This window comes from Rhinolophus sinicus, chromosome 6 (genome assembly GCF_057876585.1).
Source record: "Rhinolophus sinicus isolate RSI-liver-muscle chromosome 6, RSI-T2T, whole genome shotgun sequence".
NCBI classification, from domain to species: Eukaryota; Metazoa; Chordata; class Mammalia; order Chiroptera; family Rhinolophidae; genus Rhinolophus; species Rhinolophus sinicus.
The window spans coordinates 51,698,392-51,724,276 of record NC_142506.1 but is presented as its reverse complement, the minus strand read 5'-3'; the positions used below and the strand labels follow the sequence as shown (position 1 = coordinate 51,724,276).

Below are 25,885 nucleotides of genomic sequence, written 5' to 3'. Positions count from 1 at the left end.
AGCAGTGCTCCGTTCTAATTCCAACAGCCTTGTGAATAAGAACGCACTTTTTGCACAGCCAGATGTTCTCTGACCTTGCCCAGCATTTGGCCACATAGCTGGACATTGAAGTATAGTTCTAGGATTCATCGCCAAACCCACAGGGATGAAGAGCAGGGGTTACTTCCTGTTCGGTCAGTCCACCTTGACATTGAAGCAGATAGATGCCTGGTCATGTACACACATCCAAAGACATCCAAGCAAACAAAGTGTGCTCCTTAGGCATCAACAGTTGGGGAATATCTTTGGAAACTGAGGTTATTGAATTGATACATGTTCAGTTTATCAAAATCCATGATTCCACTCAACTCCAAGCCGTGGGAGATGAGCACAGACTCCATTTTCCATTTTCTGCTCTAGGAACATGTCGGATGTAAATGTGAACGCCTGACCTTCCATGAGCTAATCAGTGCTTTCATTTCTGTTTCTGTGATTTTAAGTTCAGCATGCTTAGATATTTTTGCGACACCAAGGAAAATATACTATCTTATGGGTTTTTGAAATTGGAGTTGGTTTCCCAGAGTCCTTTAATTTCAAAAACATGATCTGTGAAAGCAATTCAGTAAATGATTTCAACAAGTTTCCATCACTTCAAGGACTTAATTAAAGCAAATTGCTTTCAAGTATGGTACAAACAGCTATGGCGAAGAGTGGGAACATGAAGAAAAATTATAGTCTTGGTTTTTCTCCAGCCCATTATGAAACAAACTTGATTGGTTTCAAAGTTCACAAAAGAACACATTTTTTCCCCTAATTAATGCTGCCACTAAAAGAGTCATCGCTCATGTAAAACTCTGTTTCAGAAATCCAGCCAATGTCATTGTTTATTGTGTGTGGGTAGCATTTATGGTATTAGGTAGAGAAAAATGACCAAACCTGGTCGTCCCAGCAGGCAGGGGAGGGAGACATGTTACAGCCAGGAATGAGCTGCCTGAGCTCCAGGGTAAATCACAGTTACAGGGCTTCGCCGCCTCGTCTTCTGCTGCCTGTAGGTAATGAGAATGGGATTGAATCCTCAGGGAACTGCCTGCATTGGAGGAAGGCTCCTGGTAAAGTGAGAAGAGGAAAAGATGTCCAAACATGACCAGCATTATTTTTTCCTGAAATAATTTCTTGCATTCTGCAACAGAAAAAGGACATGGGCTGGGCAGAGGTGGAGCGACTTGCAGGGTGAGGGCAGGAGCAGAGAGAAGGGTAAAGGGTAAATGCTCCTGGGTAGGTGAGGTGGCAGACAGCCCCGCTGGGGTAGGCCAGCAGTCTGGGGAAGGCGCCCCTGGGTGGGTCTAAGGAGAGATGCTGCGAGGCTAGGCCAGCTCCACCAGAGAGCTCTCGAATAAGTTTAGTCCTATGTAGGGGAGGCATTCAGAGTCTCACACCGCTCTGAGAGCCAGTGGCTTGGAAGGGGATCTGCGCTGCCATCAGTGCAGAGACCTGGCTACATCGTCTTGGACACAGACTGGTGGTAGAGGAGCCTGCTAACCTCCAAGGTGAATCCCTGAGTCCGGGGCCAGCTCTCCACGGTGGGAGCCAGCTGGGTTGGTGTGAGCACAGCTGGGATTTCCGGACATGGGAAGAGAAGAGAAGGGCAGAAAGGGGAGACCGATTTCCTACTCATTGGGTAAATGGAGCTAGAGGTGAGTTTTAATTTGAAAATGAAGGAATATCACCTAGTTTTATCCATAGCTAAGCTAGCAAAGCCAGTCATGTCAATTACATTTGCTAATCAGAACATTTGCCTCTCTTCAATCACCATCAGTAGTATAAGTACAGTTGACCCTTGAACTATGCAGGAGTTAGGGGGCTGACCCCTGTGCAGTCCAAAATCCATGTGTAACCTTTGACTTCCCCCAAACTTAACTATAGTCCCTTGGTACCCAGGGGTACCGGTTTCAGGATGCTCAAGTCTCTTAATAAAATGGCGTGGAACAATGCATGCGGTCTGCCTCCACATCTGTGGATTCCCATACTCAGATCGAAAACACTGTCTTCAGTCTACGGTTGGTTGAATCTGCGGATATGAAACCCAGGGATCTGGAGGGCGGACTGTATGTTTAGTGAAAAAAGTCCAGGTATAACTGGACCCATGTATTTCAAACCCATGTTGTTCAAGAGTCAACTGTGTTATTAATAGTAATAATAATAAACATTATTCAGTATTGATAATTAGATACCTATTGTGTGGCCAGATTCTTAGAGTCCCTTAATAGATACTTAGAGTCCCTTTCCTTAATTTCCATAACTCTCCTCAGATAAACTTTGTCTCTCTACTATGCTGGCAATTTTGCTTTGAGGAAGCAACTGTAATTTCATGAGTTCTGTTCTCAGCTCTTTGCCTGTGGACCTTACACAGGAGCTGCCCCAAGGGCGGGTCAGGGATGCTAGCAGGGTGAGTGCATGTTCATCAGGGGACAATGCGTGTGGGGCAAAGAGCTTCCACAAACCCATAAGAAAAGACAGCTCAGTAGAATAGTGGGCCAACATATGAGAAGGCAACATTCAAAAACCAATACATACAAATGGGCAATACATACTTGAGTGATGAGGGTCATGCGAATTAAAGCAAAAACATGGTTCTGCTTTGTGTTTACTAGCTTATTGAAAAAGAAAAGTGACTAATAACATCTAGGGTCAGTGAGGTGCAAGAAATCAGCATTATTTGGGGGAAATGTAAGTGGGTAAATCTTTTCTAGATGTCAGTTGGGCATTACCTCCCCAAAGAGTAAATGCCTGTACAAGTAGTGCCACTTCTAGAAATAAATCTTCAAGAAATACCCATAGTTTTAGGCTATTTATTCTGGCATTGTTTAAACAACCTAAATGTCCATTTCCAGGGAGATTGTTAAGCAGTTTATAGGATAATCAGTCTAGTGTGATGGGTAAGACCATGGGCTTGCAACCAGACTGAGTTTGAATCATAGCACCACCTCTTAGAAAGTCTATGACCTTCAGCAAGCTATTTATTATCTCCATGTTTCAGTTTTCTCATCTGTAAAGGGGATGATAAATGGTGCTGAACTCAGGGCTGTCATTAGTGACTGAGTTCAAACATGTAAAGCACTTAGAGTCTGACATAGTAAGCATTACAGAAGTGCTTTCTAATATTATTATCATTATTATTATGAGAAATTCCATTCAGTCACTAACGGGAATGAATAGTCTGACCTGGAATATTCTACCATAAAAATGTTAAGTGAATACAAGAATGTTTCAGAACAATGTGTAAGGTAAAATCACATTTAGTAAAATAAGAAGTAAGATTATATTTTTAAAAGTCTGCAAACATGCACAAAACTGTTAACATTAATTTAAGTAATTTGAGGAATGGGACAAAGAGTGGGTGAAAGGTAAAGGAAGGCTTTTATATTGTATTTTATATGCCTCTAAAGTACTTGACTATTACCTACTACAAGCTTATATCACTTTTACAATGAAAACATAAAAAATCTTACCTATCTGGTCAGTGTATTATGAGCGTATTACATATAGCTTGTATGTTTATTAGATATTAATCTAATGATATTGGAACTATTATTTCGTAGTTCCAGACATAACTTAAAAATTGCTGTCTTTAGAGCCCACTACAAATGCCTAAAATTGGTAAATCACTACGAAACTCAACCATTTGGGGATGTGAATTGTTTTGGAACGCAAAATACTTTGGCTAAATGAAAAGACCTTATCGTGAAAATAACAGATTTTCATTTTCTCTCTAATTTTATAACTCTTGGCAATACAAGCTTTGTTTTGCTGTGAAACATTTGAAAAGGAAATGTGTGTATGCACCGAATTTTATTTTCCAAAATATTCCAAAATAAATACATTTAAATTTTGCCTAGAAATTGTAGGATGTGGTGACATGGGGATATCACTTGGAAGGGGAGTTGCAGGGGAGCGTGGGGAAAGGGACTTTCTTCAGCGCTCTGGACTTAAGCATAAACACCTAAAGCAGACTGCTGAAGCCGCACTAAAACTCTGAGAGAGGACGTTTGACAACGCTGTTCCTTTGGGGATGCGTGAGAGCCCTGGCTTCAGTATCCTGATGCGCACACGCACCCCCCCTGGTGGGCCCTGGAGGTAACGTCAGTGAGTGTAACACGAACGCCAGCTCTGTTTGCAACGTGGATTACCCTCTATCATCACACAGTGTGGAGGAGGTCAAGTTAATGAAGATCATATTTCTGTATTCCTAACTCTGCTACTTCCTTTCTCCAGGAATAAGAGATGGAGAGGGCAGTTGCCAAATGACTGTATTTGGTCAAGAAAAGACATTGTTACAGAAATTCTAAGATTGCTTTTATTCTTTTTGGAAGAACAAGAGAATTCTTTGCTATAAAAACCATAAAGGGCTTTTATTCTTACTGGCCTTTACATTTTTGAGATGCTTAAGCAGTACAAAAAAGTACACAGAATCCTACAACCAGTACCCACAGACTATTCGGAATTGGCAAGTGTTCAGCATTTTGTATAATGACACTGAACGAACTTCATCATTTTTAACTAAAAGAAACAAAACACTCCACGTAAAGATGAAATCCCTTTTGTATTTATTCCTTATCACATGCCTTATCCTAATTTCCCACTGGCTATCACTTATCAATTTGGTGAGTATCTTTATGATCCATTTACTGTACTTTGAAGTTCTATTCAACTCAATTCTGTAAATATCACCGACATTTCCTATGTGGCAGGCACTGGTCTGCACATCTAAGACACATTGGTGAACAAACAGATGAAAATATTTGCCTTCATGGAGCTTACACCCTAACTCAGGATTATATAGTATTTTAGAAGAGAGAAGTGCTATGGAAAACTATGTAAAATGGGAGCAGAATAAGGGGACATCAGAATTACGGTGGCCAGGATAAGCCTCATTGACAAGGTGAAATTTGAGCAAAGTCTTGAAGGAGATGAGGGAATTGCCTTGTGGTTTGAAAGCTGAAGACCATCTGAGAAGGCAGATGCACTGCTAGAGCAGGATGTGCCGGCATTAGTAGAAGAGATCCAAGAGGGAAGGAGTGAGGGGCAGGGCCCAGGACAGGGCCTCTGCACCGTCGTGGACATGTTAGCCCGAGAAATACATGGGAAGCCTTTGTGGGGTTTGGCATAGACAAATTACATGATCTGAGTGGATGCTGTGTTGAGAATCCATTCGAGGGGGACAATGGTGGAGAACGGGGGACAATTACTATAGTAATCCCAAAGAGAGATGGTGTTGGTCTTGACCACAGTGGTAGCCAGGTGAAGGGGAGAAGTGGGAAGATTCTGGATGTTTTTGGAAGTAGAGCCAGAATGATTTTCTCACAGATTAAATTTGGAGTATCGGAGAAAGAATCAAGGAAGATTTCCAATTTTCTTTTTAATTGTGGTGAAGTTCACATAACCTAAAATGAGCCATTTTAAGCCATTTTCCACAAAAGTTACACAATTCAGCAGCATTTCGTACATTCACAATGTTGTGCAATCATCATCTCTATCTAGTTCCAAAACATTTCATCACCTGTTAAGCAGGCATTCTTCAGTCTCTCCTAAGCCCCTGGCAGCCACTAATCTACTTTGTGTCCCTGTGGCTTTACCTATTCTGGATATTTTATATAAATGGAATCATACAATATGTGACCTTTTGTGTCTGACTTCTTTCATTAGCATAATATTTTCAAAGTTCATCCATGTTGTAGCATGTACTAATACTTCAGTTATTTTTAAGGCTGAATAACGTTCTGTTGTGTGGCTATCCCACATTTTGTTTATCCATTCCTGCATTGATGGGCATTTGGATTGTTTCAACCTCTTGACTATTGTGATAGTATTGCCATGAAGACTTGTATACAGGTATTTGTTAAAATATCTATTTTCAGATCTTTTGGGTCTATACCTAGGAGGGGAACTGCTGGGTCATATAGTAGTTCTATGTTTAACTTTTTGAGGACTACCAAGTTGTTTTCCAAAGTAGCTATGCCATTGTACATTCCCACCAGCATTGTAGGAAGGTTCCTGTTTCTCCACAGTCTTGCCAACATTTGCTATTTTCCATTATTTTTAAAAAATTATTGTAGCCATTCCAGTGAGTGTAATTCCAAAGTTTTGGGCCTACAAGTATAGAGTTGCCATAATTGAGATGAGGAAGGCTGTGGGTAAAATAGGATAGATGGAATAATCAGAGTTGAATTTGGTCAGGTTGAATTTGTGATGCTTCTTAGACCTCCAAGTGGCGTCGTTGAGTAGACGTTGGATAAATAAGTCTGGAGTTAGAAAAGGTGGTCTGGGCTAGAGATATAATTTGGGAGTCCTTGCAATTTAATTGCTATTGAAAGCTATGGAACTAGAATGCACACAGAGGAGAAAACCAAAGATGGAGTCCAGAGGCACTCTGAAATGAAGAGGTTGGAGGGACGTGCAGAATAGACTAAGAAGGAACAGCCAGTGAGGTAGACGGAAAATCAAGAGAGTTTGATGTACTGAAAGGCCAAGTCAAAAAAGGATATCAAGGAGGAGGAATGAGTGACCGTATGAAAAGCTTTCAAAGGTCATATATGAATAGAACTGAGACCACATTAGATTAGGCAAGGTGAAGGTCATGGCGACCTTAACAAGAGCATCCTCAGTGGAGTGCTGGGGAATGGAGACAGTCAGTATAGATAATGCATCCCACATTTTGTTGTAGCACCTAAAGATGTGACACAGTGGCTGGTGGGGAAAGTGGGGAGAAGAGAAGTTCTTTTTGGTTTCCTTTTAAGGTGGGAGAGAAAATACCATTTTGTGCACTGATAGGAGTGATGCAGTATGGAGCAAAAAATTACTTTTTTTTTTTTTAGATGAGGGCGTGATTACATGTCTTTGGGTAGGCATGAGGGCTGGGACAGAGTAGATAAGCAGGTGAGCATGGCTAGTTCATCCTTGGTAATGGGTGGGAAGGCAGTTGCTTGGTATTCAGATACTGGGAGGCAGGAAGTTAGAGCAGTCGAGGCTGTAGAAGGGAGAACAACACTGGGAGTGAGAAGGAGGAAGAAGGTGTTGGAAGTTTGGGGAGAGATAAGAACATGTGAAATAGCCCTTAGGGAAAGTGGGTGAATGACTGGACCAGAGATGGTTGCCTGGGAACTAGGGGTCCACCTGTGATACAGGCAGGAGCAGAGAGTGGGTGAGGGCTGGAGGACAAGCAAGCACAACGAAGCAGGAGGGCCAGGGAATAGAGGGCACATGCATGGGACAGATTGTACTGATTGGTTTTGATTTTAAGCTGGATACGGGGAAAGAGAAGACACTGAGGGCTGAGGTACCGTGACACGTACTATGATCAATGGATTGCCAGCCCTAGTGGGGACAAAAAATCCTTAGGGTCAGGGTAACAGAGAGAATGAGAGGAAATGATGGAGGCTTTGGGCACAGAGGGGGGTATGTTAACTTTGTAAGCGGGCATTTTCCCGCCAAATCGCGTCGTAACACGGGGCTTTTTTTGACATTTTCTCGCCAAAATTAGACTTTCCGTAAAATATTCCTATCTTTCGATCTAGTTGATATTTTTCTATGAAACTTTCAGTGTTTTAGTTTAAAAAGAGGTCTCTATTTATTTACTTTGCAAAATTTTTGCCGGTTCCAACTAGAGGCAATATGACGAGTTTACTCGTTTCCCACAAAAAATGTGTTAAATTGAGACTATAGACTGTTTAGCTAGTGGTACTGACATGGGAGTGAGTGGCTGGGGCAGCCTGGAGAAGACCATTGAAAGGGATGGTTCAAGGCAATTAGACACCAGATTCTGAAGTTTTCAGGGTTAAGACACAGGTAGTGATGGAGATATTCCATTGCAGTGAGAAAGAAGGAGAGAACTGACCTGGGGCCTGGTAGATAATGGTGACACCTACGACACTTGGGTAATCTAGTATTGGATGATCTAGTCTAATGACATGAGATTCTAAGCTGGGCCTTTTTTGGTGGGGGAAAAGGGAGGAACAATGTGAATGGCCTCAAAGTGCAGTGAGTAGCAGAGAGGACATCTACCCCCATTTCATCCAGTCCTACAAGACCAAGGGAGGAAAAGAGGCCCCCCTTGACAGAACTGCCGAGAAGGCAGTGGTCCTAGGGGAAAGCCAAGTTTTTGTTGGGGCAAGGACATGAGGAAAGGTCGAGGAATAGATAATATAATAATAATAATACAACAGATATAGGTAATATAATAGATATCATAGGCAGATACTACAATAGATATGTTTGATAGTAGATAATATAATGGATATTATAACAGATAATGTGCAAATTATAGTATTGTTTTGTGTATATAGCTTTTTTTAAGAAAAGGTGATGTGGTATTCAAAATCAAATTCTTCTTACATGATTGCAGTTCTTTTCCTAAACATATGACTCATCACTTAGAGCATCGACAGCTGCATACTAAAATACACCTCCAACAGAGCCCAGCACGTAAAAGGCTTTGTGGAATAAATTAATATAAATATCATTATGACAGGTTGACATCAAGGGGAATATGGCAGAGGCTTAGCATTTCTAAGGAAATGTTCTCTTCCCTGTGAGGGTTCTTTTATTCCATTTAATATGTATTTATTGAGACCTGAGCACCTGCTACTTTCTGGTATTGAACAGGACAGAGTAAGTCCCTGCCTTAAAGGAGTTTAAATTTAAACGGGTACAATGCATGAGCATAAAATTAGATTTTTGAATGAAGAGACTTGTGCATGGTTGAGATGTTTTTCCATTAGGCTCCCAAATATTATTTGAAATCTTATTCACAAGTGGGCTCATTTTTTAAATTTATGCATTACTAGATGTTTTTCAGCCCCACCACAGCTGAGGGACACAGGTTTGTGTGTGTGTGTGTGAGAGTGTGTGTGTGTGTGTGTGTGTGTGTGTGTGTGTGTGTGTGTGTAGGAGCAGGGAGCAGTAGACAAGGGAGGAAAGAATCTCATCTCTATCATCTCTCCCCTCTCTTGCCTTCCTTCCCCCCATCAAATTTGAAAGCCTGAAGTGTTGTGTATGTAATTATTGGAAATTAGGAAGTTTACTTTAGCCTTCTTGTTTTGTAATTCACTAATCTTATTTCTATCGGTCAAAGAGTACCATTTGGATAAGTGAATGGGATTTGAAGGTACAGAAGGAATAAGCAGGAAAGTTCTAGGTGTCTGTTATGGTATTTTATTATAGATATATTTTTTTCAATGCTAGAGACCGTTAGTTCTGTTCCCATTCAAATGCACCTGCAGCAGGAATGAGAGGAAATACCCTGGGATGCAGAGGCTGGATGGAGTGGCCTTTGGGATGTGGTGACTGAGGGCACACTCCTTTAGAAGGGACAGCAGCTGCTTGAATCCAGGGTTGTGCTCCAGTGTGGGAATGCAGGCCCAGAAGGGTTAGATCTGCAATTTTTCAAGAGAAATCAGAAACCTGAATTTTTAATGAGTTCCCAGTTTTTAAATGTCAGAAACTCATTCCACCATATTTACAAGATAACAGATGCCAAAGAAAATATTCATTCCACAGGTGGCCAGTTTGGTCTCTCTTACAGACCATCACCAATGCAATGATAGTACTTACAATGTCTAATAACAGCAAGGTCACTTCAAACTGTAATTCCAAACGTGCAGGTTTGTGGATTTGTATCCTCAGTGTGTGGATGTCGCCATTTTATATGGAGGGTGCCAAAAAGTATACACACATTTTAAGAAAGGAAAACTATTAAAATTATAATATTCAATATATACGATAACACAAGATGAATACAAGTCACGTTTGATTTCTGCAATTACAAGAGGTGCTCAAAGTAGTTACCATCAGCGTCCAGACACTTCTGATTATGGTGAACTACTGCTTGAGCAACGTTGACCAACATGTCCAATTGTCTACATTTTTTGGCACCCCCGGTATTTGCTCAGTTTATGGTCCGCTAAGGCCGCACTGTCCAATAGAGTGTTTGCAGTGATGGAAATGTTCTATATGTGTGTTTTCAGGTCCAGTAGCCACTAGCCCCCTGGGACTACAGAGCACTGGAAATGTGGCTAGGGTGACTAAGGAACTGGATTTTAAATTTTATTTTACTTTAATTAATTTAAATTTAAAGTTGAATAGCCACATGTAGCCAGTGGCTCAAGCCTTACCTCCTGGTGTCTGCACAGTTCTCATCCCCACAGAAACCCCACGAAGAGTGACTGAGTTGGACCAAACCAAGGCACACCTTTGATTCGCCCTTAGAGTAAGGAAAGAAGGGAGCAAATCCCAACATTGCTGGGGGTTAGGGCAAACTTTTACACATCTAAATATATGGAACTTTTAACTTAGGCTGACACACTTAAATAAAATGTGTTCCTTCTGCCCACCTGGAAGGTCAGGTTCAAATATAGCATTCCTGGACCCCTAGGGCTTCTTTCCTGGGGCATGGTGCACGTGGAGAGCTGGCCTCTTGGTTCCTACCCCAGCTCCACCCTGCACCACAAAAGGCCTGACCTATGTACCCGGACAGAGTGGAACTTAACATAACTGGAATTCAAGGGCTATCTTTGGGACACTTCTACTGTTCCTATGCCGTGTGGCACCTTTTCTCCATCTTAATTAGAGCTGCATTTGACTTAAAGACCTCGTACATAGCTTTGAGGAAGTGCCATATAAACCGAGTTCCTACGTTGATTTGGGCATAGACCTCCCCTCTGAGACAAGCACTGTGATCTGACTGATGCCTTTTGGGAGGCCCCACGTAAGCACCTACCTCATCGCCTACCAACTGAGGGATAATTGCCTTTCTAAATGGGCGTGTGCTGAATTCTTCAGAGGCAAATTAGAACTGAACTGGGCTGCTGCTTTAAAGAGTGTTTAAGAGTTGAAAGGAGGAATGGGTACAGATGTGACTTTGGCCAAAGGTTAATAAGATGAGTTCACTTCATTAAACTGCTTACTAACCATCACTACCTCATCTTTGGCAATGTGCCTCAGAAAACTTCTTGGGGCAATCATTTATGCCAAAAGAATTGGGGACTGGAGGACAAATTACAGATTGCTTTTAATCCATGTGTGAACCAATCCAATGAGTTCCATGTGATCAAAGTCTTTAGTTTAAAAACTCAAGTATCTTAATGCTAAGGCTGTGTATCTGGATTATTCTGATCTAAATACCATTTTTCAAATGATTTACAAATCCTGCTATTAAGGTAGATAAAAGAAAGAATAGCGGCAAGGTGTGCATGCATATGCCTATATATGTGAAACACTTGAGCAGTTTCAGTTGGAAGACGGCTTCCAAAGCTTATTTGGAACAACTGATGATCACGTTCTTTTCTGGTTGGAGGCATTTCCGCCAGTGTTGTAACTAGCATTGAATGTCATCGTCACCACTCAGAGAAGGCTGGAGAACTCCACCCTGTTGTGCTGCAGCGCCCTCCTGTGGCGAAAAGGAAGAACAGGAACATAATCTTTGAGAGTCAGAGAACTGGAAAACGGAAACGGAGATGTTCTGCAAAGATTAGGCCTCTAGTCAGATGTCTCTGTAATTCAGGACTGTCTAGGAAGCAGGCTGCATGCTTCTGCTGGATAGTTTAGACCCTGCAAAGGACTCTGATAGATGAATGATGCTACCCTCCCCGAGAGCGCCCACATTTTATTGCTTTCTCCTGAAATTTCTCCTAACTGTATCCACTTTTCATGGTTAGAAACTACCTTGTATGATTTCGTATTTCATAAATAATACTATAATGGAAATTCATGTAAATATTTTACTGCTGAAATATGCTCTCCCCTGTGTAACTGTTTTCATAATATAAATATTTGGCAGTCTTGGGGTGGTTTTAGGAAGTGATAGCTTCTCCGTGCCTTGACCTAATTTCTCCTCTGCCAACGTCAATTTCAGTCTACTGAAACAGAAACGTTTGAATATCATTAGAAATTGAAAGACATCCACACATGCTTTGTGATGCTTAGATTGAGTGGGTTTGCTTGAGATTAAATTTGAAAGTACCATCTTGCTGGTGCAATGGTTTCTAAGGGATTCTGTAATCACACTGAGCTCTCAGCCCTGCTGCCCAAAGTGGCTGCAACTCTGGGGCTGGGCAGGGATGGGTGAGTGAGGCTACACTTATCCAATGACAGAGTAAACCATTGAGGCAATTCAGGAAGATGGGATTTAGGGTTAAACCTGGAAGTGGGAGAAACAGGGAAAGGTAAACAGTTCCCAGCATCTCTCTTTGTTCTTTTGAGGGGGTAATGGGCATGATTCTACTGTTGTGGAATAAGCAGGAGTCTAGTGTTCTTCATTTCCTCTGGTTCCTGCTCTCCAGGGAGCCCTGGGCTGTGGTAGCAGGAACTGGGTATCACAGTGGCCAAAGGGAACTTCCAATCTCTACTGGCTCCTTTTTTTTTTTTTGGAATGCCAAATGAACTTCTTATTAATGCAAGACTAACATTTTAAAATACTGAGTAGATGAGTAATGAGCTCTCTTTGGAGGGAGGTAACTGTGTCTTGTTGGGATTCTCCAACACGTTTTAAATATCTTCTAAAGGTGCTATAAAGATTTCATTGAAAACATAAGGTGGATTTGTTCTATAAGAAAATATTAAATCAAATATTACTATTTTTAATATTTGTACTATTTATACGCATTTGTAAAAGTATTTCTCCTTCCTTTCACCCTTCTGGCTTCAAAGTGGGGGTGGTTCTCCTCTGGGCCTTTTGCCCCAGGTCTGAGACTTCACTGCTGTCCCTGGATACTCCGGCTGTTTGGGGGGTGGTGGGAGGGTGGATCCTGAGGTGTTCCAGAGGAAAGGACTGGCTTTTTGGATGTTCACATTTTTAATGAAAATATACAGGCTACTTTCTTTTATAGAAAATTCCATTCCACCCCCCCCCCCCAACTTCTCACTCTGCAGAAATTTCTGACCTTCTCCCCGATGTTGTCTGGGACTGGGCATCAGTGAGGTGACTGTGATTTAGCGATTCAGTGTGTCCTGACAAAATTAAGCTGAGACGTCTAACCATTTGGTTAACGCAAGTGTCTACACAATTCCTAACGTCAACAGAATCCTGGTGCAGTCAACCAACAGGTGATTATTTAGAAATCCTTCAGAGTCCCTTGTGGTTTCTGCCAAATGGTAATTTATTTGGGAAAAAGTCTATTTTTCTCAGGGAAAAATAATGCCAATACACTCTGTGAGCATTGCTCGCTGCAGAAAAAGCATGGATTCTAAATCTGCTCAGGTTTGTGTGGGGCTCTGACACAAACACGAGGACTGTCCACACCACGTGGAGTGCACCGCCAGCCTTCCTCTTGCCAGTGGTTTTCTTTTTTCGGGAGGACCGGAGGCGACGGCCCTGTGAGTGCAGACTGAGGGAGGAGTAGGGGCCCCTGTGTGGACCCAGTGTGGGCAAAGGCCTGGAAGCATGAGCCAGCACAGTGGTTTGAAGGAACTGCAGACCTCTTTGTGACTAAAGCAGAGGTGCTTGTAAGGCTGTGATGGGAAAGGACGTGTGAAGCGGCCTATTTGTGAAGGACCTTAACTGCCATGATGAGTAGTCTTAGTTTTATCTTAGTCACTGGGATGCCATTTACAAACTTCATACAGGAGCAACCTGTTTATCATCTGGTTAAATGGTATGATATACCTACAATAAAAACAATGAAAGCAGTGGCATCTGAGAAATGTCAGAAGACAGTGTATGATTAAATGTGAAATGGTTGGGACAGGCGAGTGCCAGTCATGGAGCAGAGAAATTGCTATGGGTTGTTCCCATCAGGGGTGTCTTCTTGATGGGATGGAGGGAGGAATGACATCGCACCTTGAAGAACAAGTAGAAGAAAAGGAAGATGCTTCATTGATGCCAGAGAAGGAGGTTCCCATTGTTTACAAAGACAAAGGCTCATGGAAAGGGGGGCAAGGCTCTTTCACTGGTCACCCCACAGTTGATGTCTCCACCTCATTCCATTTGAGGACAAGTGTAATTGGGCACGGTGCAGGGAACAGCTGAATCACTATGGCCGAGTGTCCTAGAGAAAGGACCTAGAGATGGGAGCATGAACTGAGCCCCCAAATTAGGCAGTGTTGGCTTCTCCCAGCTTCTCCCAGGACAAGTGTCTGACATCCCAGAATTCCAGCGCAGTCCTTTAAAGGTTTATAAGAATTCAGTAAGTATCGAGGACCTACTGTGTGCAAGCACTGAGCTATATCATGGCCACTGCATTAGGCTCTGTGGTCCACCTTGGCACCTAACTTGCCCACCATATCTGCTTTTCTGTTCTAAAAGACCGTTGCCTACAGGGAGGAAAATGTGAGTAGTTTTCTTGCACTCTGTCAGTGCTCAGCTACTTCTTGATGCTGTCATGCCTGATAAATGCCATGGACTCTCTTCTTAGAAATCAGAACCCTTGGCCATAAGTGTAACTGCAGAACCAGCTCAAACTGGTCCTATGCTGTCTCTATCAAGACCCGGAGCCACAGTTTAAACCTTGGAAACACCACTTAGAAGTAACACTTATGAACCCGTAACTGTTCCTGTTAAAACCCTGCCTCGAACTCTGATCGGGAAGACTGACTGAGCCTTGCCTCCTGTCTCCTTCCCAGTCGACTCACAAATAAAAGGAATTTTACTAATTTGTGGGGCTCTGCCAACATTTCCAAGAGTTATAGAAAATAATTAACTCAGCCAATAAATAGCCTACAGGGAATGGATGTTATGCAGGGGATACAGAAGTGAACAAAACAAACATGGCAGCTGTCCTACTGGCATTTTCAGTAAGTGGGGAAGGGAAGGCAGGTGAACAGTTGGCAATTGATGGATGTTTAGCTCTTGTGTGCTATTACTTTAAAAAGTCCTGGCCTGAGCTTGCTGTGTGCTAGTTGTGTGATTGAATCCTTCTGAGATAAAAATTTTTAAGCAATAACATGTCAAAATAGGAACAGCCAAGAGCCTGATAGTTTATTACAATTGAGCAACCTGGCTAGGTTTAATGCATTTTAGCAGACAGCGTTCCTGCACTGAAGAACTTTCCGTTTATTCTTTGAGAGAAACCTGTGCTCCATGGACTCCTTCGAAGAGCAGAGCACTTTTCTTCCCACCTGTTGGAAGTTGACACTAAATGGTTAAGGCCCCACTGAGGTCCTGTGTTTGTTCCTTGGAGCGCGTTGCAGACTCCTCCGGAATGGAGCTGCTGTAACCAGGAGTGCCTGGAGCTTTCCCCTCTTCCTCCCTCTCCTTCTAGGCAGATTCTCCTCTCTGATTGGAATAGCAGCCGAGTCTGGACAGCTTGGAGGTGTGTGGAAATCGGCGCAGTGCCTGCGTCCCCTGGGTCAGCTTGAGCTCTCGCCATAATTTCATTCCACAAGCAGCAAAACCCAACTCAGTTTACAAGGAAAGGAGAGAGAGAGAGAGAGGTCATTGAATGTAGCAGCCCCCGGTCTTTACTAAAATGCATAATGAGGGGCCCACCCTTTTAAGAGTACATTCTAGGGGAAATTCTGAAATTGCGAGCTGTAGCCCTTTCTCTTCGTGCTGGGTTTGGCTGATTTCCAAAGCATCCAGGCCAGCCATTGAGGGACTGAAATATAATCAGTGGCGATACATTTGCACCACATGAAACATCCTCTGTCGCCAAAGGCTCCAGTGGCATTGGGAACAGCACACCAGCAACAGCTCCTGGCTGGCCGGCTCTGCAGGGAGGGGCTGCCGGATCACAATGGTAAGAACCCCGGAGTTTTCTGAGACCTAGTTACTGGGAGAGAATACTTAGCAGGTGCTGGTGAGAATGAATGGCTGTTGGGAGCAGGAGATTGACAGTCCCTTGAGCTCTGGGGCACTGTCAGTTCTTCACTAGAAGTGCGGGAACACCCTTGCCACCAGAGCACTGATTTTTGAAAAATTATTCCTATCAGATCAGTGATAATACTGTCTTGTGGTTGATAAGGACCATTTGCTGGGCTCTGCCTGGGAAGGACAGTCCCATGGTGACCTCAAATGAGAGCCCTGATTAATGCCATCTCTGAAGCGTATGCTTTCCTTGGAATGTAACTGTAATTTTCAGGAGACCTCTTCAAAGACCTAACTGCCTGTTTTCTGGATGTTTTCATGTGGGGGTATATCATGGTTGTTCTCTGACGAGTGAATTGTCACAGTCTGGGCTTCACGGCAGAGAGGAGGCATTAAACATTACCGGAGCAAACTTCAAAGGGATTTTTTTTTTTCTTTTAAAACTATCATATGCAGGCGGCGAGGACAGGAGCCCACGTTTTACAGGAAAGAGTGATGTGACTTTGGTGGGAGGAAGTTTGTTTGATTCACTCGGCAAAGCAAACAGTGCCAGGGGCAGGCATCCCCTGGTGGAGACATGAAGTCTTTGGACCCGGCATTAAAATCCGTCAGGGGAGTGACTGTGCTTAGGGTAGTTCACGGTCTCTGCTCCCCGTGTGTCTTCTCCGAGTTTCTCTTCTCCACCACCTTTGATACGCGGGGAAGGTGCAGTAGGAGGAAGGACTGGTCTCACGGTGAAGCCACTAAATGTTTCCTTTAAGGAATTAAGGGGCGAAGGACATTGGTGATAATAAAATTACATAACATTTTAAGACCTAGTACTGTACAGAAAGAATGCCTGAAATACACTTATTTGACTGCACAGCTGATGTGTGGGAAATGATTATTCCGTTTATAATCCCGATGAATGAAGTGAGTGCTGATGAAGGGAATGTGGGAATTTATAGAAGTAAGTCTGCTTTTCCAGCAACTCAGAAAGGGGACACGGGAAGCCTGATTTATGAGAACACTTCATTTCACTTCCTGCCCTTATGGTCCATCCTATAGATCATCCACTCATACGCAAAAAGACCACAGAAACAAAGCTGCAAAGATGAGGGTCAGATTTTTTTCCTCCTTAATTGCTATCTGGGACCATTTGTCACGTCACCCATCTTAGAAACTCCTTTGAGCAGTGGAGGAGTCACATTAAAGACACTTATTTCTCCTGAACCAGCGGGATGGGTGCGGCTCACCCTATCCAGCACGAGGATTAAATGGGGCTCCTTCATGCTTTGAAATGTTTTGCCTGATTTTTTGAGGCATAATAATTCTCTTCTTCTCTTGAGTAGCCTGAGAACATTCTTGTAAGGATTAGAAAGCGCTGGGCTGAAATGCAGATGGAGTCCCCTGCACACTGTAAGTTAAGCGTGGGCACAGACACAAGCATGGTGATAATCTTCTACGGTCGGTATTCCTTCTAGTATTCCAGTATTCCGGGGAGAACCCCAGGAGCCGGTCCAGGGCTGAGCCCACTTAAATGCAGTATCACAACCTGATGAAAGTATATAGACTTCCAAAGGAGCGAACTTTCCTTCTGATGTGGGGGAAGAGATGGAACTAAGAGAGTGAATTAAAAAAGAAAAAAGGAGCGGGGGAGAGAGTGTGACTGCAAGCCGTTTGCATCCAGGCCATTTTCTGGGAAGATGGGAAACAATTACCTGCGAGTGGCAAACAATTACCTAATCGTACATTAAAACAAATGCTTTGCAAACACTGACGTGGTAACACTTTTGTGGGGAAGACACCCTAACCAGCTGGCTTTGCAAAGGGAACCGCATTTCAGCTTTGCTTTTAGTGACAAGTCTGTCCAGTGAGCAGTGCAGTGACAAATGAGTCATTATTGTAAGGGGAGTGAATCTATAGGTTAGATTTTCATGAAGTCCCTTCCACGATGCAAAGGAAACAAATCTGTTTCTGATCACGCACATGTGATCAGTTATCTAACTTATCCAAGAGGAGAGACACTTACTGTGTTTAAAACCTCATCTTGACCTCATTAGAGTCTGGCCTTGCTGGGTGTTATAACAAATAACCGGTCTGACGTGGGCTCTGGCTTCTGATGGATTATTTTTCTGGTTTTGTTTTAATTACAAATTTAAAGGAAATGCAAATAATGAAAGCCATACCACATTATTACAAACACCTTAAGATTATTCCAAAGCAAAGGAAAAATGTAGGTGTTTCAAATAATATTTTACCAATATTTAAGACACATGCGCCGTGTACCAAGGGTTTTAAGCACTTTAGTGATTGTCATTCTTGCTTTCAAGCAGATACGGTTATTATCCCCGTTGTTCTGAGGTAAAGTGCAGAGAAGTTGAGTATTTTCCTAAGGAAACACAGCCAGGGTGGGAACAAATGCAGGGCTCTTACGTGATAAACTACCTCGTCCTACAACCTTCTGAGATAGAGAGGAAGGGGAGCCAGGCCAAACCTTCAAAGACCCAGCCTCGAAAACTTCAAATAATCTTGGACTTCTCTCTTTCTTCCTCAGATCTAATCTGCTCCCCAAACAGGTCTGTTCTTTCTTCTTGATGTCACCAGTTTTGGTTTCCTGTCATTTGCATACTGGGATATTGTCGTTTATAATCTGAACTATGCATTTGGTTTTCTCTCGTTTCTAGAGCAGAGCTCCTAAAACCTTTGGGATTTCCTAAGTGATGAGAGCAGTCAAGGTGTCTTGTTAATGAGGTGACTTTTGGACAGCACCTAAGGATGGGGGCTGGTTGCCAGGAGAAGCAACCATGTGATCAGAGGGTCAGAACTTTCAGTCCCCCCCACCCCTTCGTCTGGGGAGAGGAGAGGGGATGGAGGTTGGATCAATCACCAATGGCCAATGATTTAATCAGGGCTATGTAATGAAGCCTCCATAAAACCCCAAGAAGATGGCCTTGGGAGAGAGCTTCTAGGTTGGTGAACACATGGAGAGGTGGGAGAATGGTGCCCCTGGAGAGGGCATGGACGCTCCCAACCCCTTCCCACATACCTTGCGCTGTGCTTCTCTTCCATCTGGCTGTTACTGAGTTATATCCTTTGACAAGAAATTGGTGACCTAGTAAGTTACATGTTTCTCTGAGTTCTGTGGGTCGTTCTAGCAAATTAATTGAGCTCAAGAAGGGGTTGTGGGAATCTGATTTACAGCCACTTGGTCAGAAGTACAGGTGGCTCCCTGGGCTTGGGACTAGCATCTGAAATGGATGGGTGGGAGCCGTCTTGTAGGACTGAACCTTTAGCCTGTGGAATCTGTGCCATCCCCAGGTAGATAGTGTCAACATGAATAGAATTCTTGGACACCCAGCTGATGCTGGAGAATTTCCTGGTGTTTTGTGTAGGGGAAGCCCCTTCTTTTCTCTCTCCCCCACCATGTGGAAACTGGGTCCTGGAACCTAATTTACATACCATGTTTCCTCGAAAATGAGACCTAACCGGGAAATAAGCCCTAGCATGATTTTTCAGGATGACATCTCCTGAACATAAGCCGTAATGCGTCTTTTGGAGCAAAAATTAATATAAGACCCAGTCTTATTTTCGAGTAAACACGGTACCAACATCATAATTCATACCATATGTTCTCCCTCTGGCCAACTTCCCTTAAACTGAGAGATAGTCTTATGTTATGGAAGAAGAGTGTAAATGTACTCAGACATGGAGTTAAATCTCTGTGTCACCCACCTATGACTTGTGTGATTTTGGACAGTATTTCTTCTCTTTAACAATTACCGTTCTTATCTGCAAAGTGGGAATAATGATTCTTACCTCCATCTGGTCGTTGCGATAATTACATTAATATGTGTGTGTAAAGAAGAATTCAAATTTGATTAAGCTGGAGACCATGGCAGAGAGACAAATCGGAAGGAAGCTTTTGAAATTACCTAGGTATAAGGAAACTTTTGAAATTATAAAGATTTAAATTAGGATGGTGGGGAGAAAATGAAAAGGAAATCAAAGTAGGAGATGACATCAATGGAAAATTCTTCTGGACCAGCCACTGATTGGATGTGAAACATGAAAAAGAAAAGCCAAGACTCTGGCACTTGAAGCGAGTAGCTCAAGAAAAGTGGGTAAAAGTCCCCTGGCTGCAATTCCTACATTACCTGGCGGATGTGTCATACATCATAGGTTCTGTGTGTTGTAGAATGAATAAAAAAAGACATACATCAAGGAAGAAAACATCTGAGAGGCAGAACATGTAACAGATGACTCCTATAGCTGTTGCCCAAACTCCAATAAGGTATTTGGAAGTGAGGGACAATGCAGTGTGTTCCGAGGAGAAAGTAGAGGCTTAAGATATAAAGTGGTCTTTTGATTGTGTTCCTGAGGAAAAGAAGGTATTAATAGTTTCAGAAGCTCAAAGGACGTTCTATGCACCTACAAACATGTCTACAGGTTTTGGAAGTTTAAAGGTGACATGTGGAGGACAAATTGGATATAGCTAGAAATTACTAATAGCTGCAGTGCATTTTTCTTGGTAATTGATGACCTGGAGCTGTGTTGATAAGGTGCATGGAAAGATGTAAAGCATAGTGAGTGGACATGAAACCCCCCCCCAAAAAAAATAAAATAAAAGCACATAGAATAAAGGTATGAGGAATTGTATTACTTAGGATAAGACACTGATTGTCAAGAAAGGGGATATTGTGACAATTTTAGGGGTTTGAATGTGTTGGTGTCTTTGAGTTTCTCCTTGAAGGTGGTGTCAGGAGCATTAAAAATTATAAATTGTATATATCAACAATATAATGAAGATGAGTAGTCTCTCTCAATCATTTTTTTCTGTGGTCTTCTGTGAAGAAACCACACTTCATGGGCTAAAGGAAGTGCAAAGCTGAAAATAAGCATCTATGAACCTGGTTCACATTTTCATCCCATTGGTCAGCCTTGTGGGTACAGACGATTCCTGATGGAAGCTGGACAGGTCCCTTGTGGTGGGAAAACACAGAGCAAGTGTATGTGGATGATGGATAAAATGCCATTGAAGTTGTTGCTGATTAAGCATCACGTTGATAGTAAAATCAAAGTAATAGATTGAAGACCTAGAATAAAGAAACTAATTACCTGGATAACCTAGAAATTAAATAGGTTCCAGATGAATGAAGTCTCTGGAGAGACGCTCAGAAGATTGAAGGAGAAATGGTCTAGTTCAGGTCGTTAGCCTTGACTGCAACTTTACATGCCCTCCTGGAAATGTGGATCCAGGAATAACATCAAAAGCCTCCTTGCGTACTTCCAGTTGAGCTTATGAGAAATCCAAGTTCATTTCCCCTCCCTTTCACTTTCTTGCTTCAGCACTCCTCACCCGCTGGCGTTCCCAGGAACCTGTTAGCGTCTTTGTCCCTCATCTCTTACTTCCCATCTTACTGTCTGCATTTAGCAATGCAGTGTGTAGATAATCTGCCCAGACATCCTGGACCACTAAAGACTCAGCTGTGGGCATCTGCTTATTGGCTCTGTGAAGGGCTCTGACTCCCCAAAATGCACCACCCTGAGTCAACACCCCTTGTTCTGGCCCCACCCTAGAAGAGTAAATGTATCTAGTTGGATAAGTTTGGTGTTTGGATTTGAAAATTTACTGTGGATTTATAGCTTGTGTTACAAAAGCACTCATATTAATCTCCTCATTTATTTAATTACTGTGCGTATTTTAGTTTTTAATTGTGAAATCAAAATACAGTGAAACATATATAGAAATGTTTTAAGACATGCATAAAATCTCTGATAGAGAGAAAGGAGGGCAAATCACACCTGCACATACTTAATCAGTCTCACTTTTAAACTAGCTGTTATGCTGTATCTATATGATTTTAATGATTATGACTGACACTATGGCCGATTAATTAGTTCATGGAAAATATGGCTCATCAGCATAGGTGTTTTGTCACAGCAGAGCAGGCTATACTGTACTATGTTGCTACCCCTAAGACTTGCCCAGTTTGTGTTCACTGAGCATGGAGAGTCTTTGCAAAACTATGTTTATAAATTACATTTAATATTATTGAAGAAAGTGAATACCATTTACCCAGTCTAGGACTTAGAATTACTCGTTAAGTTTGTGAGAAAGCGCATTAACAAACAATGGATGAATTTTTTAAGATACCAAAAATTAAAGATGGCTTAAAAGTGGACTTAATTGGTTTAGGATTCAGTTTTCTCTCACTGACCCTCTCCTTCATTTGCTTGGAGTATCGATATACTTAAATCAGGGGGTTTTAAGTAAAACTTTTTACTCAAGCAAACTGAAAAAGTTTATCATTTATCAATCATAAATGTGCACATCAGTTTTTGCAAAATGAACAGTCTTGTAATTAGCACCCAGCTCACAGAATGGAACATCACCGGTGTGTTTAGTGCCCTTCGTGTGGCATCATATAGATAACCTATATAACTTATGTAACTTATATGATTTATATAACCCCCAAATCCAGTTTTAGGTCCTATTCACCTTCATACACCCTCCTTCATCTTTGTTTTAAAAAAGAAGCAAATAATCCCATTGATATGGAGTTCTATCAGTAGATCTCTGTCCCTGGGTAGAGATGGAGAGGTATGTGCCCACCACCACAGTGGTGGAATTTGGGAGATATCTTCAAACTTCCTTCTTCATTCTTTTTCTTATTTGAACAATGTTCTTGATAAAAGGAGTGTGTGCTAATTATGAAAATCTGTAAGCAGTTTTTTAAAGGAATTATCATGCTCCAAAGTAAGCCTTTCTCGTGTTTTATAACGGGTCATCTTTCAAATCACCTGGAGGCCAAATCCACCTGGTGCTTTGGGGCCTGGGTGCAGAGGGGTTCAGTGGTCCCATCAGAGATTGTCCTAATGTCAGCAGGCAGTGGTGGGCGGGATCCTTCACTCTTGCCTCATATGGAAGCTTATGGCCGAGCTGCTAAGAGTACTGGAAACCGTTGGAAATAGCAGAGATAAATTATAAACAGCAAAGATTAAAATATGTTACAAGTTAATGATCTGCATAGCCTTGTAAGAAATGTCTGATCAGAAACAATTTAATAGGCTTTCTAGGACTTTTACACTGAGCTATAACTGATGCTTTGACTTGAGCAGAGGATCAGTTATGAAGAGTTGCCGAGCACAAGGGGAAGCTCCCTTGGGCCCAGTGGAACGTGGATGGATGGATTCCGCACCTTCCGTGGCCAACCATGTCCCCTGGGAAAATAACATCTGCCTGACTCATTTTTTCTCAAAGCTTCCCATTACTATTCATTTCAAGTGTGTCAGAATAATATACTCTTGTGCCCTCTAAAGTCAGGAAATATAAATTCTTGTTTTTATATGAGGGAAGACAGAAAAGCGCTGATGACTCTAAATCTAACGGTAGCCGGACATGCAACTGAGGAAACGAAATAAGACAAACTTGGTGAACCCAATAATTTTTTTATGTTTGTTTTTCTCTGATGACAAAAGAAACACGTGGCAGTTGCGGGAGATTCACAACATGCTGAAAGTAAAAGATCATTCAATGTGTATATATGACTGTTTTATATATAGAATTCTAGCCTTTCTTCTGATATACACGCTCGCTTGCACACATATATACACACCACCCACATCCAGTTTTTACTAAAGGCAGTAGGTTAAGTCTTTCTTCAGTTATATATTCACAATGTCCTGCCATGTGCTTCATAGTATTTATCACTATTTTAAGTTACATATTTATTCACACTATACTTGATTATGTCCGCCTTTCCAACAGACTGCAAACTGTCATGAACAGGGACCATGTTGCCTGTCATCACCTTGATGGCTAGAACAATGCATGGCGTACTACGTATTAGTCTAAAAACCAAAAACGAATATTTCTTGTATGTGTGTAAGTGAATATTCATTTATGAATTGTTATTAATAAACATGTTGTTTAATCCTGATTTTAAAATTTAATTTATCGTGGCCATCGTTCCGTGCCAGTACCTATAGCTCTCTGTCATCCATCACCATGACATTGATGGTGTTTCCAATGTTTCTGCAGAATTGCTACGTATGATGATGCTGAGTGAGCATTTTTGTACGTTCAAGTTTAAGCGATTGCCAATCCAGTTCTTTTGCTCTTTCAGTCATTCAACACCTGATTCAAATAACCTGATTCTAACACTGTTAAATACCGTAATGGACAGAGCTGTGGGGGGAAGCAGCAGGTGAGAGAAAGATGGGGGCATGTTTTCAGAAAGAACACAGTGTTGGATGCTCAGTCTGTGGTGGAGGGGGCTGGAGCAGAAGAAGAGAAGTATGTGGGGGAGTCCAGGAGGGCACTCACTCCCCACCCTTGTGGCTACACTATCCGTGACTCTGAGGTGTGACAGCTGGGCCACCTTGAGAGGCAAGGACCCCCTATCCACCTCTGCTATTCATACGGTCCAGCTGGCCCTTATGATTGTCAACTATAGAGACTTTGATAAATGGCATAGAGCTTCTACCTGATTCTCTGGTTAATAACCTCCATTCTTGTAGTCACTGTACATCAGGCACTGATGGTTTAGGAATGGAAATTGGTCTAATTACATGTGGACAGAAGTGATGTGGGCTCCTTCCAGGCCTTCCCTATGAAAATACCAAAGGCATTTTTCACAGAACTAGAAAAAATACTCCTAAATTTTTTATGGAACCACAAAAAACTCCAAATAGACACAGCAATCCTGAGAAAGAAGAATGAAGTTGGAGGTATCATGCTTCCTGATTTCAAACTCTACTACAAAGTTATATTTATCAAAACAGTATGGTGTTGACACAAAAACAGACACATGGATTAATGGAACAGAATAGAGAGCCCTGAAATAAACCCATACTTATAAGGTCAAATAATCTATGACAAAGGAAGCAAAAATATACAATGGGGAAAAGACAATCTTCATAAATGGTGTTGGGAAAACTGGAGCGATACATGCAAAAAATGGAACTGGACCTCTTTCCTATACCATATACAAAAATAAACTCAAAATACATTAAAGACTTAGATGTAAGACCTGAAACTATAAAACTCCTAAAAGAAAACATAGGCAGTAAACTCTTTGACATCGGTTTCAGTAATATTTATTTGGATATGTTGCTTCAGGCAAGGACAGCAAAAGCCAAAATAAATAAATGAGACTACATCAAACTTAAAAGCTTTTGCATATAAAAGGAAACCATCCTCAAAACAAAAGCCAACCTACTGAATGGGAGAATATATTCACCAATGATATAGCCAATAAGGAGTTAATATCCAAAATATATTAAAAAAACTCATATCCAAAATATATTAAAAAATTCAACATAAAAAAAATCCTATTAAAAAAATGGGCATTGGACCTGAATAGACATGTCTCCAAAGAAGACAGATGGCCAACAGAAACATGAAAAGATGTTCAACATTGTTAATCATAAGGGAAATGCAAATTAAAATCACAATGACATATCATCTCACACCTGTCAGAATGACTATTATCAAAACAGAACAAATAAGTGTTGGCAAGGATGTAAATTGGTGCAGCCACTATGGAAAACAGCATGGAGTCCTCAAAAAATTAAAAATAGAATTACCATATGACCCAGCAATTCTATTATTGGGTATTTATCTGAAGGAAACAAAAACACTAATTTGAAAAGCTATATGTGTCCCTGTGTTCATTGCAGCATTTTACAATAGCCAAGAAATGGAAGCAACCTAGGTGTCCATCGATAGATGAATAGATTTAGAAGATATAGTATATATACACAGTGGAATATTACTCGGCCATAAAAATGAATGAGATCTTACCATTTGTGACAACATGGATGGACCTAGAGGGTATTAGGCTAAGTGAAACAAGTCAGACAGAGAAGGACTAATACCATATGATTTCACTTATATGTAGAATCTAAAAAGCAAACGAACAAACAAAACAGACTCATAGATACAGAGAACAAACTGGTGGTTGTCAAAGGGAAGGGAGGTAGGAGGATGGGTTAAAAAAAGTGAAGGGGATTGAGAGACTCAAACTTTCAGTTATAAAATAAGTCACAGGAATGTAATGTACAGCACAGGGAATATAGTCAATAATATAATAACTGCACAGTGACAGGTTACTAGAATTGTCATGGTGA

General features: G+C 41.7%; 1 protein-coding gene across 8 annotated transcripts in view; it reads left to right on the top strand.

Moving 5' to 3' along the window:
- PLD5 (phospholipase D family member 5) overlaps window positions 1-25,885 on the top strand; it is a 240,039-nt gene that overhangs the window by 36,911 nt on the left and 177,243 nt on the right. For 2 of the 8 annotated variants that reach the window (XR_016021549.1, XR_016021550.1), the window contains exon 1: window positions 15,325-15,704. The exons of 3 other annotated variants lie outside the window; for them this stretch is intronic. The gene's annotated coding sequence lies outside the window, so the exon portion shown is untranslated. Of the gene's footprint in view, window positions 1-15,324; window positions 15,705-25,885 lie in introns of those variants that run through there. 3 more of the 8 variants (XR_016021546.1, XR_016021547.1, XR_016021551.1) reach the window with 2 other exon arrangements.